Source organism: Pyxicephalus adspersus, chromosome 5 (assembly GCF_032062135.1).
Source record: "Pyxicephalus adspersus chromosome 5, UCB_Pads_2.0, whole genome shotgun sequence".
Taxonomy (NCBI): domain Eukaryota; kingdom Metazoa; phylum Chordata; class Amphibia; order Anura; family Pyxicephalidae; genus Pyxicephalus; species Pyxicephalus adspersus.
Window position 1 is genome coordinate 40,002,941 of NC_092862.1, and position 14,923 is coordinate 40,017,863.

At 38.5% G+C, this 14,923-nt stretch overlaps 1 long non-coding RNA gene across 2 annotated transcripts in view; it reads right to left on the bottom strand.

The window, feature by feature from the left end:
• Positions 1-660: 660 nt before the first annotated feature.
• LOC140331981 (uncharacterized) overlaps positions 661-14,923 on the bottom strand; it is a 39,191-nt gene continuing 24,928 nt past the window's right edge. For both annotated transcript variants that reach the window (XR_011921001.1, XR_011921002.1), the window contains exons 3-4: positions 4,269-4,464; positions 661-1,512 (exon numbers count right to left, since the gene is read on the bottom strand). This is a non-coding gene — a long non-coding RNA (uncharacterized lncRNA). The remainder of the gene's footprint in view (positions 1,513-4,268; positions 4,465-14,923) is intronic.

The following is a 14,923-nucleotide window of genomic DNA, read 5'->3' on the forward strand; positions in this document are numbered from 1 at the left end:
TTCTGTGACCTGTGGGCTAAGCCTTGTCCAGTTTTGTTCTTCTAGCTCTTTTACTTTACATTTATTTTTATTTTTTTAAAGTTGAGTATACCTAAAATGTATTTTTGAAAAGTATGCTCTCACTAAAATAATACAATGACTAATATCAATGACTAATGATATAAAATATAATTTACAAAAAGATAAACAGTTGTTCAGTGAATTGTATATTCATGCACATCTGCTTGACAGACCTGGTCATTTTAACGCAAGAAAGAATTTATTACCTTAAATACCCTGCGTGAAGCACACTAACATATGGTATCTGTGATAAATGCCATAACATTCACTTCTGATCAAGCACATTCCCTACAGTGATCTGATAACTGATTCCACCTCTGTGATTTTATTAATTTGTTAGACATGAGTGTGAGTATCCTTCTATCATTTGTAATCCCGTCCTCACCTTGATTACCCTAATATTGTGTAAAATAGCCTGTAGCCAAGCAGATTAATAGAACTGCAGAAAAGGCCTGCTTTGGAAATCATCTATATTCCTATAGGAAAATAGTAATGAATGCAGATTTAAATTTGACATGGTAGCAGGCATACAAAAAAAAACAAACAAACAAATAAAAAATAAACAGGCGAATGTTAGAGTCTGTTGCACATAGGTTCTTGTCAAAAATGTTTATTCATTCAGTTTTGTCATTAATCAATGGTGAAATTACTATCATACACAGTTTGATAACAGCATTGAGCCAGGGTTTTTTCAAATTTGCCCGTGAGTTAGTTATACCCTTGTTCACAACACTCCCAGATGGATAGTTGTTGCTGTTCCTTCCCCTATATGCAAAATGTCAGGGTCACTTTATTCATGCTAATTTGCCACAATATTCCTACTCACAAAAATGTATTCACAATGTCCAATTACATAAATACTTGGATCCATATTAAATCCTTATTTTGTTGCTAAAGATTGCTATTATTTTGTTATTTGGTTGTTTAGCTTGTGGCCCACAAGGACACAAAGATCTTTCTCCTTCCAAGATTTACCCAGTGGTTTCCCACACAATCACATTTTATGTATTATGTGATTTGCTTGCTTTGCTCATTAAGAGCAGAAATCTCTTGGATAAATTAGAGTAATATTGAACATACGCTACATTGCACAATTTGGTATATTAAAACTGCCCATTTATGGTTACGCACACATTGTTTTACTTATCATCACCAAACGCAGAATTTGGATGATGTCTTTCAGTAGGGTTGATCTGATTATTTTATTTGAACCACCTTTCATACATAAATATGCCTTCCTAGTATTTATATAATCTTCGCAAATATTATTTAATCTCTAATACAAAAGGAAGTGTTTTTGCACTAGAATAGCCCTTTAACTTACATTTTTTTTGTAGTATTACATTCGTTTACGCTTGTTTATGACATCAGCATGCTGTAAAAGTCAGTGACCCTCCCCTAGCAAAACTTTGCATGGGGCCCGCTGATTTTATTTTCCCATGCCACAGGCTCCTAGAAGAAAAAAAGTGAAAACTTGAAGAGAAAAAAAAAGGCAATTGCTGACATCACTGCAGTCCCTGTCCCTAGAAATCCTGTGGCCCCCTTAGTGATAGTGGCACACACATCTACGTGAACTTTCTCTGGAACCCTAAACTCCAAACAGATTCCCATGTTGTGATTCCTCCTTCCTCAGCTTTTTTGCCATCAAGAACTCAGAACAGAAAAGGGTTAGGGTCTATATGCTTCCATATTCCATCCATCATTCCTGAAAATCTGAACATTTCCTATGTAAATGGATAGAAAACTAAAGAACATATTCAGGCAGAACCTAATAATGATTTATACAGTCAGTAGCATAAGGTTCTTAGTGGTTCAGTGTTGGTACTCTTATTGTTAATGGGGGGACCCTGGGGGTCACAATCTGGTGTAACCCAACAGCAACGTAGTCCGCCATTCACTAGGGTCACCGGCCCATCACCCTATTGTGGGTTGCTCTGGCGAAGACTGTTGTCAATTAGACTCTGCACCCCAGGGAATCCCATGGCACATGATGCAATTCTGAGTAAGGTGTATCATGCTTTATAAGAGTTTTTTTCCTTCCTCTGGATTATTTGTGGGTATATAGTTGTGTAAATGCAGACTTAGGCTTCATCTATCTATCTACTGGTTGATACTAAGACTTTTGCCTTTTTTCAACTTGACTAACCATGTATCTATGCTGTCATGTCTTCTGATCCCTCTCCTGTGGCTTGAGGGGCATATGCTTTTTTCATGGGCCATCAGCTGATGCTTCATACATGCTGCTACACCAGGATCCATGGCTAAATCTGGTGGATGTGACCAATTAAAGTAATTTGGCCACCAACATAGCCAGTTACAATATTTCTACCTCCTTTCTGCTGCACTGAAAGGGGGGATAGTGGGATGGAAGTTACACCTCAATTATGCAACTTGAAATGTGAAAATATCCTTTATATAGCTACTAATACAACATAAAACAATTCTTAACATGTATTGCCAATGTTTGGGTTTGTGGATGGCACACACAGTGTCACAAGAATATGCCTAGGATGAGGCAGAGCTTTGCGTGCAGTGTGGTTGGGGCCAAAGCTTTGGCTGGATCTTCACCTGCTTTGGCATCTGCCATGTACTGCACTGTGTACAGCATAGCTCTAAAACTCCCTTTGCAACTAGTACAGCATTGCTGTTACATTTCTGGTTTGTTTTCCTGTAGAGCTAGTGTAAGGATCTGGGGGCAAAAAATGGGAAGTGATGCCAATTGCAGTGCAGAACAGCAGGTGAGAGGAGCTACTATTATATTGTTTCATAAGACATACATATACAGATTTTCTAAACAAAAATGTCATTTTAGAACATCTTTGCCTTGGAAGTGTAGTAGGAAACCATGCTCAAGTATATAATTGGCATAGTGATAAGAGCCAGCATATATAATAGCTGGGAATGAAAGGCTCATTAATGGCTGCATCGTATGGTGGTTAGAAATTGCCATTCTACCACTTGATGTGCGGTTTCACGCTTACACAAATCTCCCATATATAAAAAATTGTCCATTGCCTAGAATGGCCAAACTTGTGTCAGACTGGCCACCCACAGTGAAGATGATGTATTGACTGGCTAAATCTACACCACTGTGGATAATATAACTCTTACCAATTACATTAATTTACTAGGCAAATAAAATTATGTTTGGATAAAAATCAGCAAGGTAATCTTATCTAGAAAGTTTAACTGAACTTATTCTCTTTTAAAGGTCTTTCTTGGTAAAGTACATGTCCCCTGATTTGTGTGTATTTAAGCCACAATCAGTTATGTTTTTTAGAAGCAAGTGAGATCATGACTTCTGTAATAACTTTTTTTTCATTGACTTTAAGAGAGGGTTTAACTGGTGTCCCCAAATGAGGCATTGCTCGCTTTCTGACATTATCTAGCTGTATTTTCCACCTTGTACTGATTTTCATGCTATTATTACACTATTCTGTAATGTCTAGATAATAAATCCACAGAACTCGTTCATACAAGATAGTCATGTTTATTTCATAAACTGTATTTGGCTCATTGTTCAAATAAATATATTTACCATGTGTGCGTTAAAGGTCAATTTAGTAGCGTGTTTCATATGACTCTGGCGTAATGTTTCCCTAAAAATGTCTTTATAATATACTACTGTAATAATCCTTCATTTCCTGCGATTAGTCCAGTTAAAGGATGTCCTAATATCTCAAATACATAAAAAGAAGATTAAAGTGACCCTGTGATGAAAATAACATTGTTTAAAATGATAAATCTGCAAAAGTAGAATATACATATTTATCTCCCCTACTGCCTGCCCTGTTCTGTTGCTGAGGAATGGTCCCTTGAATTATGCTTGGGAAACCCAGACTCATTGTTCATATTCTGTACTCAGTGGTTCTTCCAGTTGGCCTCCACAATGTGAAGTTTGGGGGGAATAACCACTGAGAAGTGTGGGGGGGACAGGAGAATAACATTCACAGACGTGTTGGCTTTTCAGTATATTTTAGGGGATGATTCTTTAGCAAGGGAGCAGATTTTGGTGGTGAAGGAAGCAGAAGAGTATGTACATTATTTTTTTACTGACATATCATTTTGATTTTTTTTTGTGACAGAGCAATTTAAGCAGCTATTTCAAGAAACCAGTGACACCAATTGATGAGCAACTAGTGGATTCCAACAAACACAATAGTTTTGATAAAGTGGAACTAAACTAAAAATAAAAAAGTTGCATTTACCTTTAATTCTGCAGATCCCTGAATGGCGCTTGTCCGGTCCCACATCGTTCTGGAATTCTGCTTCGTCCTGTTGCAGAGGAAGCACCAGGTGCCATCTTCTCTTCCACCTACTTCTTCAGTCTTTTTTCGCCGTCACCCAATCTTGCACTGCATAGATGTGAGATCGAATGACGTAGCTGATGTGAAGTGTGTTGCACTTAAAAAAACAACAGCAACATTTTTACTTTATATAACTCTTAGATTGTAAGCTCTTCTGTGTAACTGTCTGTGTCTGTCTGTTATTTCCAGCCCCTATTTAATGTACAGCACTGCGTAATATATCGGCGCTATATAAATACTGTTTATTTTTAATAATATTACATTAGATTACGAGGGACAGCTAGTGACAGGACTATGGACTAAAGCGCTGTGCAATATGTCGGTACTGTATAAATACGGTGTACTAATAATATTAATATTAACTATAATTAATTTTTTTTACTTTAATCTCAGTTGTATAGTATTCTATAGCTTAGTCTAACTTAGCTCATCAAAGGGTAACTGGGCCTACCTGAAGTCTGTGCTGTGTGACTTCCCATGTGTAAGGCTACGTACACACTTGCAATAGTTCTCGTCCAATAATCAGCTCAGGGCCGATATCGGAAGAGAATCTGGAGTGTGTACAGCTCACATCGTTCATTGTCAGAACGACCGTCCTGGCGGATCCACGGACGATGGACGACGAACGATCTTAATGGAAGTAAAGGGTGAGAGCGCAGCAGGGTGCCGCTCCATCATTCTCTCCCTCTCCTCTCCATAGAGCAGAACGGTGCTGTATGTACAGCACTTGTTCATGCATCGTGCAGTCGTTTGTCGTTGGAAAGGATCGTGAAAGATCCTTTTCTAACGACAATTATTGCACATGTGCATGCAGCCTCAGATATGGGTAGATTTGAAATTTGACAGAAGCTAGATGGGATTGTCTTATGCTTCCAGTTTATCTCAAAGCAAGTGTCAAGGGCTGTATGTTTGCCAAGATACATTTCTATGCTTGAAAAAAAGCTTGGGAAAAAAAAACGTGTATCTAAGGACTGGTAATGTGCAATATTTTACATTTTTGCTCTTGGGTTTAAATATTTTCTGATAATCTGTTGTAAAGTTTCTAAAAAAAAAAAACAGCAACAGCAATTGCTGTGCTGACAATATTAAGCAACTGTAAGGCATTATTACCAGCAGGGCACAGGCTCCTTTATTTGGGTGTTAGACTGACTTACCAGGTCTGTGTATGCCTCCTGCAGACATAATCAGCAGCACAATGGCCTTCTGAAGGAGTGTGAGGTTAGCAATGCTGCTGCTATATGTGAGGCCCTGGCTCAGGCTGCATACACACGTGCAATAAGATCCTTTCCAACAATAAAAGACTGCACGATGCATGAACGAGCGCTGTACATACAGTGCCATTCGGCTCCATGGAGAGGGGAAGGGGAGAACAAGGAAGAGGCACCCCACTGCGCTCTCTCCCCTCCACTTTTATTACGATCATTCCTCGTCCGTCAGCCGTGGATCCTCCAGGACGGTCGTCCGGAAAACGGACAATATATAAATCCTGTTTAATAATAATAATAATAATAATGAGAGCTGTACACATGCCAGATTCTCGTCCAATATCAGCCCTGAGGTGATTATCAGACAAGAATCATCTGACGTGACTACGTAGCCCTAGTGTTGTCAGTGCTGTTAATGGCATCACCAGGTAAATAACATTGCAACAAATTAAACTAACGTGATTGGATTAGGAAAACTGTAGGACATGATGCCAATTATCCCAAAAAATAGATTTCTGGTTTACATACCATCATCATACATATACAGTGGATGAGCCAACCTGTCCAGATTTTGACTTGCCAAAGTTCATCTGTTTTCTGTAATCTGAATTTAGCAGCAAAGAAGCTGATCTATCGATCCTACCATTTTTAGGGTTATTGGGGAAACTACTATCAAAAAGGCAAGAGTGGCCAGTGGACAACACTGAAAATATATAAATCATATAAATAACATGTTTTGGGATGCTGTTACAGAACAGTCCTAGCAAAGGCTAATTTACAATTAGCTTGAATTACATATAGTATCCCAATTTCATTTACTACAGTTACTATAGTTTGAAGAAAAAAAAAGCTTTGATACGAGTGGAAATTTTCCAGTAGTTTGCTGCTGCTGTAGCTGTTCCCACTAATGCAATACTGTACTTCTACCAGCACCTATCAAGCTCTTCTTAAAAAGGAATAGAGCACAGATAACACAGCATTCCTACATCCTATAGCAGCAAGAAATTTATAAATGATGGAGAAATGGCCGATATGTATTACAAAAAAATACATGCATGTGTTTTACTAAATGAATTAGAAGACCACAGATGATACATGAGTGTAAAATTGGTCAGCAGCAGGACAATTTCAAATAGCAAGAATTAGGCAACATTTTCTAAAGACAAAGGGCACATACTGGGGCATAAAGGGTACAGCAGTGCAATATTGCAAATGTAGAGAACCTTATAAAATGTTTTAATCACCGAAGAATAAGTAAGGTCAGCTTGTCAGAAACAGATTATTTACATTTACAAATGTAATGTAAAATACTAAAAAAAAGTTTCTTTGTGAACTTCACATAAACTCATGACTAATGTTCTCTTGTGTAATTTAAAACTCAGTTTTCAGCCTAAAAATGTCCTCAGGAGGCTTTCTTGTATCCATCTCTGTAAATTTAACTACATTCTCATCATCTGTAAAGCAAGTCTCATAATTAGCAATATTCATACAATGAGTCAGTGGATTGTTTTGTTAGGCTCATTTCCTTTAGCATACAATAGGCTGATGCTACATATAAAATGGCTTGTCTCAAGATCTGAATATATCCATAGCAAAACAATGCTAATGTATTTGCCCTGTGGACTTTTGTTCATTTCTGAGGGAAGAAGGTGGTGGATTCAGATTAAATGCACAATGCAGCCACATGTTTGAGTATAAATAATTATGTCTTCAGTGTGATAATGGTTCTTCATTTTCAACACCACATGGAAATAGATGAGAGAACAGATAAATGAGGTAATGGAAAAATACATGAACAATTTTACTTGTAGTTAAAAAGAGTACTGTTATCTAAACAAACATAATTTTAGAGGCTGAAAACAGGTGGGTGTTCTAGTGTAATGATGAAGCCTCTTCCTAAACCTCCCTCATCATCATTTATATTTTACCAGGCTCAGACTTCTTCTGGGCATCCTTGGCTTTCTTGATTGGCCGGCCTGGGATGACACATGCAGATGCCAGGATTGCAATCTGAATTGTGTAGTTCAAGGTACATTTTAAAGATTCTTGAGAAAATTGGAAAGTGAGAAACTTTTAAAAGAAGAGACATAGTAGTGTGTATTTATCAACAATTCTCTAGAACAATTTGTCCAATGGATACAAACAGGTAATTTTACCCAAACAAGTCAACAGGATATGTGCAGTTGTGTGAACGCCAGCAAAATGATTCTTGTCAAGTGTAATGTCAGTCGAATCTTCAACTACAGTAGCTACAGAGAAAATAAGCCCTTTTAAATACACATTCTCCACTTTAAACAAAGGAATAGTTTGAATACTGTGCCAGATGAAAATGGACAAATGTTGGGGGAATAGCATGAAAGCACTTGAACTGATGTTGGGCCAATACTGTTAGATTTCTTTATGGGCAAATCTTATACATTTTCTTTTTGCCCCTTCCTAATTGAAAATAGGTGAAAACAAAGGTAATAAAAGGAGAGAATGTGCAAAATTCAAATTGTGGCCGGAAAACGAATGAACATTGGACAAATGTCAGACAAATTACCTGTTCAGTCATTGATAACTACACCCTAGTATGTCTCTCTTGCTTTAAGAAACCTGCCTACATTTTTGTTACAGGGCACACAAAGCTACAGGGACTAGATTTATGTCCATTTAGTCCCCTAAAAAATGCAGGATATGTTTTTAAAAAATATATACTAATATTGTCTGTGGTGAGTGTCAGTGGAGTACGGCCTAAAGAGAACCAGCCACCAATTGACAACAGTGATATCAGTGTAAAACCGCATACACACATGCAATTATTGTCGTTGGAAAGGATCTTTCATGATCCTTTCCAACGACTAAGGACTGCACGATGCATGAACGAGTGTTGTACATACAGCATCGTTCTGCTCTATTGAGAGGGGAGGGGGAGAACGACGGAGCGGCACCCTGCTGCTCTCTCTCCCCCTCCCCTTGCATTAGGATCGCTCGTCGTCCATTGTCCGTGGATCCGCCAGGACGATCGTTCGGACGATGGACAACGGGAGTTGTACACACATATAGTTACATAGTTGGTTAGGTTGAAAAAAGACATAAGTTCATCAAGTTCAACCACTAGGGAAATAAACATACTCCAGATATAAAACCCTATAAGACATAGATATTCTCGTCTGATATCAGTCCTAAACCGATCAGGCAAGAACCATTGGACGTGTGTACGTAGGTTTAGCCTGGAAATCTGTCCATTTTTCTACTCTGATATCAGGACTGATAACAGAAACTCAAATGTTATGTTACAAAGTTGGTGCGATGAAAAATAACTAAAGAGATTGTTAAGTGACAGTTTTGAACTAGTTAGTTTATATACAGCCTGACACTGAACTTTGTTCAGGACTTGAGAAAAATTCAGATTTTTCTCAAATGCACATTGTTGTGGGAGTCTGTCCTAGGTGGTGAAGGTACCCATCTCTAAATATAAGTGCTAGTGTACATAGCTAACAAGATCAGTTAAGGACAGATTGACAACAGTTGTGCTTTGTTTCTATAAGGTTATTCAATGCATGATAAATGTATGACAAATTCTTTTTAAGTGCTTCATAAACATCCATGAATCCCAGAATTAAGATGCCTGTCTGGGACAACTTAAGCTGTAAAGTTATGGTGCAGTTATGGATTAGGTCTGTTATCAAGTGCTATTGCCAATGCCAAATGGGGCATGCACTCTTTTTATCAAATGAAGCTGTTAACCTATATAGTTTGGTCATTATTTTCAACCAAGTGGTATTTCCAATTCCTTTTGACTTTCTTTGCTGAAAGTAACAGATAACATGTCAAATTATTATCTTTAGAACCTATAAATACAAGCCTACATTTTAAAAATAAATTGAGTTTTAAAACTGTATTCTGATGTCAGATGGAAAAAGATAGATATTTGATCAGTAGTAACATTACCACATACTTTGTTCCTGTTTTACATTTTTCATATACGGCCAGCCAGTTACATGTATTTTAAAGTCAACTTTAGGCAAAAAAAATGTATTGATTGTTTTTTTGTTGTTTTTTTAATTTAGGACTAAAGCATTTTTAAATAAAATTAAACCCTAAAAATAGTCCCTAGATATTTTTTTTCCAAATATTTATGGGCCTAACTATATGATCATTCTTGCATCCTACACTGAGCACATAATAAATAACTATAAAATTACAAAGATTTGCTCTAGTGTCAAACTAAGCCACACTGGTACTCTAGTTCAACAGATAAAGGTGTAAAAAGGCAAAAGGAAGCAGGTCCCATACCAGGTTTATTTGATGGTAATGGCTCAGTTGTTTAAAGGGTTAATCATCCCTTTACTTCAATAGAGATAAAAAACTTAAACTGAGTACATACGTGCAATCATTGTCGTTGGAAAGGATCTTTTACAATAAAAAAAATGGAATACCAATGGATATTATTGGATCTTATGGCACAGTTGGCCATTACTGTAAACTAGGAAAAAAATCTATTAACAAAACAAAAAATGTATAAGTTTCCAACAGCTATTTTACTTTGTCACACCCCAAAATAACAAAACAATACCTGGCATAGGAAAAATAATCTTTAAAAGCCATACCTGTCCCAGTTAAGAGCCGATGACTGTGCTCTGTCGAAACAGTGCTAGCCAAGACCCTATTTCTGGGCTTTAACCAGCAATAAAATATACTTTTGGAGTTTAAAAAAGTATATTTATTTGCATATTTTTTTCTGTCTGGAACTATTGTTTTTTATTTGTTCTTTCAATCCTGTTCATCTATTAGTTTTGCAACTGTGTAATGTGTGAATTGTGAGGTATGAGAGTTTTATTTGAACAAATGTTACTAATTTGTATGATCAAAATTAATTTGCAGGCTTTTAAATAGTCCTGTGATTTGTTGCCAGTTTTATACATCTGGGATCTTCATGATTAAGCTGTAAAACTTTACATCATGATCATAAATCAGAATATTAATAAAAAATTATAAGTTGGAAAGAAGGGTTTTTCTTGTGTTAACACCGCAGTGTTGTTTCCTTTTAACAAATTATGAATATTGGCATAAAATAAGAAATCCCAACACTTAAAGCTAGGTATAGTTGATCTGGCAACCAGTGTCTTACCACCACCACCATGCACTCCCTTATATCATACCAACATGAAGAAACAAAGAAAAGTTTGGGCATTCAGTTTAGCTGTTGTCAGTTAATTCTGTTTTGATGTGAATACTGAAACCTGTCTATTAACCAGTAGAGTAGAGAATAGAAGCCTGCAAGCTCAAATAGTTGTGCGGAACCACAGTAAATGATCTGATGTTACCAAATTGGGCAATAATAGCAGAGCCAATACAAGTTAAGTCTAAGTCTTCTGAGTGTCAAAAGGACGTTATACTGCTAGAGTCACTCTTGGTTAGAACATGATAAGCATACTACAATGTAAAAGTCACAAGAATTTCATGTTACTAGAACCAGAAAATGTGATACTGCAATTGAGGAACCGTGCAACCACCTTTTGTAACAAATTGAAAGTTGTTCTGAAGGACTGGAGGTTACCAAGAAGTATTATGCAGCATATATGCTCTGTCTTACAAAAAAATATAGTTTTTTCAGGTGGCTGCTTGAAGTTGGCTACTGGTGCTCTCATGTGACATTCTGTAGTGCCCAACATTTCTTCAGTTTCTAGTCTTTGCAACCTTTACAGACCCACTTCCGTATGCTAAAACAAGTTTGAAGCAGCAACTTTAAGTACATCATGTTGCATCAGTCACAAAGTGAAGTCTTTCCTACCAAATCAAATTACCAAGAGTAAAAAGGCTACACAGATACAAAGGTATAATAGTACTGTTGACCCTTTCTCAGAAGACTCTCCTTTGTTAGGCTAAGTTCAGCATGAAGCTGAATTCTGCAAGAAGCTTCTGAAAAACTGCAAAACCATCACGGGCAAACTTCTGAAAAAGCATGTTAAGAGCTATATTTAGTTTTATTGATAACTAGGGATTTGGGGCAGAGAATTGGTTGATAAGAGGTGACCCACAATGGTTCTGTGGCTCAAAAAAAATCCTATCTGAACTTAACCAAGCAATATTGATATTCTGCCCCACCACTAGGGAAAATGCTGGCAGTAGCCAGTCAGCACTAACCATATGGTGCATCCTGCCCTTCTGCCATTAGCACTTCTAATGTCACCTTTTTTTAGCACAGCTTGTTTTACTATATATTTACTTTAAATTGTGTAACTCACAGGTTTACTTAGTAAAGTGTTTTTTATCATTTAGTTAGTATTACGGAGCAGGGCATTAACTGGTATGCTTAGATTATAGATAGATTTACTGTAAAGGTTTTTTTTTTTTTTTATTCATTTTTTCCAAAATATATTTTCTAACAATGAATAATATCACTTTGAAAGATGAACGACAAAGCTCAACAGTAATCTGTTATTAATATAGACTTAAAAAAAAATGTAAAAAGAAAGTAAATGGTCTAAATGCATTAACATAGCACTGTTTATCCCAAATCAATAGGTTGGTCTACAGCAGGGAAATAAAACTTTATTACTTCAAGGATAATTTCAGAAGATCCACATCCCAAAAAATACCAATTACAATTTTAAATATAATTGTATCTACATTTGATCAATGGTCTACAGTGAGTAATATGGTCAAATATATACGGAAGTCCTCGTATCGGACGCAGGTTTCCATTTCCAATACAATTACACACAGATACATAGGTATTCTTGCAATATTACTTAAATTTGTCTTTTGCCTATGATTTCCATTAATATTCACTACATTTTTCAGGAGTGAGCAGTGTAGACACATCAATCTTTATTTCCATGAAAGATCAATGTATTTTAGTTCATAACACATCACTTCAAAGTTTCCGTCCCAGAGTGATTTTTCTATGTATTATCAATCATAGCCTGTTTATACCTACTGTCTCCGCATGATAATGACACAGAGATTACACACGTTGTGCCACTGACAAGGTCAGGCAGGAGAAAAACAAGTTGTTTAAATATTGGCCTCTATATTATTTTTTGTTTTTTCAAATAAAGTGAGTATAAAGCAATTGCTCTTAGGTACAATGCTTTAAGCATGGGGCAAGTAGAAGAGGTGAAGGTGCTGGAAAAGGGCAGAACCCGGGTGAGCATCGGAATGATGGCCCCTTTCTTAAGTAACTATCCTGACCGTGAAGCGGCAAGGGTGCTGGGCGGGAGGGTTTTTTACATGTATTTTGGATTCTGTGCAGTTTGGAGATGATTCTAGCAGAGCCAAAGAATTTAGGATCCGCCTTGAGGTGTCCAGAAGTAGTGTCGGAAAAGCTGGCTAAAGAAGTTAGGTTGGGTAGAATTAGTGGGCCTTTTAGGGAGCCGCCATTGCGATTGGGATGGTGAGGATAGGCAAGATATTTGCAGGCTGTGACGGCAGGAGTGAAAATGCCGTCTAACTTTGTGCAAGTGTCCAAGGAGGTTTGGCAGGACTTGCAGGTGTGGCGGATTTTCTTAGAATCATTTAATGGGAAGGCTTTGTGGTTGGAGGGGCCGATTGATGCAGTGGATCGGGACCTTTACACGGATGCGGCAGGTGCTACTGGTTTCAGTGAGTATTTTCAGGGTAAATGGTGTGTGGGGGCGTGGCCCAAGGAGTGGGTGGAGGCGGAATTCGTAAAGAATTTGGTAGTGCTGGAATTGCTTCCGATAATGGTGGCGGTAGAGTTGTGGGGAAAAGCATTGGCGGATAAAAAAGTGAGGTTTCACTGCGATAACCTGGGGGTGGTGCAGGCTTTGAATAGCTTGTCAGTTTCATTGGTACCAGTGGTGCAGTTCATGCGGCATTTAGTTTTGAGATGTCTGTAACACAATAATCTTTTTGTTTGCTCGGGGGGGGGGGGGGGTGTAATGGTATTATGTTGTGTTAATGTTATGTTATATTTTCAGTGGGATGGGTTTCGCGTGTTGGCATCGGAGACAGAGCAACGCAGGTTCCCTTGTCCAGAGGGGCTTTGGCAGATTACACTGGGCTCATCGTAAGCATGATTCAGAGGTCAGTGAGTGAGTGGTTGTGGGGGTGCTATTCGGCGGTGTGGCAAGAATGGAATGAGCTTTGTGAGCAGGTAGGGGGGTTGAGGCAAGGGGTGGAGCCAGTGCACAAGCTTTTGTACTGGTTAGCAAGGGATTTTGCGAGGGGGCAGTCGGTGACTGCAATTAATAGGAAATTGGCCAGGATGGCTTTTGGTTTAAGCTAAAGGGGGTTAGAGATGCCACAAAATATTTTTAGTAAAGCAGGCAGTGAAAGGGTATCAGAAAAGTAAGAGACACTAGGAGACCAGTGTCGTTTAGCTTGTTGTTGCGGTTGGTGGGGATAGTAGTTTTGGGGGGTTTGAAACACATTTGTTTGGAGCGGCATTTGTGCTGGCATTTTTTGGGGGTATGCAGCTCGGGGAGTTGGTTAGCCCAGCAAAGCACAGGACAAGGGGTATCTTGGTGAAGGATGTGGTTGTTGCTTTGGATGAGGTGAGTGTACTGATTCGGCGTTCCAAGACGGATCGGATGGAGAAACGTTTTAAGGTAGGGTTGTTTAAGTTGGCTGGATCTCTGGTTTGCCTGGTTCGGGTAATAGGGGAATTTGTAAGCAAGAGGCCTCAAGGTGAGGGTCCATTATTAGTGCATGAAGATGGGTCATATCTGTCCCGATTTCAATTTATTGCAGTTTTCAGGAGATCCTTAGAATGGATGGGAAAAGATGTGCAAGGTTTTTGGTCGCATTCCTTTTGGATTGAAGCAGCAACAGGGGCGACCAGATGGGGATTGGGGGACAGGGTTATCAAGAGGATTGGCAGATGGGAATTTCGGAGGTTTCAGCTTTTTATTCGGCCACATTTACTGTAGATTTGGGGGGGTTAGGGTAGCGGTAAGGATTGGGGATGGGTGTTGTTGGTTTGATATTGGTTATATGTTTTTCTCAATAGGTGTTCGCCACCTTTCCAGGGCGGAGGCAACAGTGAGCTGGATTTTGGTCCCAGGTATGTTGTGGAATAGGGTGGTGCCGGAGATTTGAAAATTCCCAGTGCTGGATCGGCCTCCAGATGTGGTGGTGCTGCATGCAGGTGCAAATGACATGGGGTGTAGATCCATGCAGGAAATTATAAGACACGTTAGGCTGGATCTTTTGCGGCTAAGGCTGGAATTCCCGGGTTTGGTGATAGTCTAGTCAGACATGGTGGCTCAGACTAGCTGGAGGGAAGCTCGGTCAGTGGAAAAAATTAATAAGGCACGAAATAAGGTTAACAAGGAGGTGGGAAGATTTGTGGCCTGGAATGGTGGGATTTTATTGCGGCACCGGGAGTTGGAAGAGGAGACG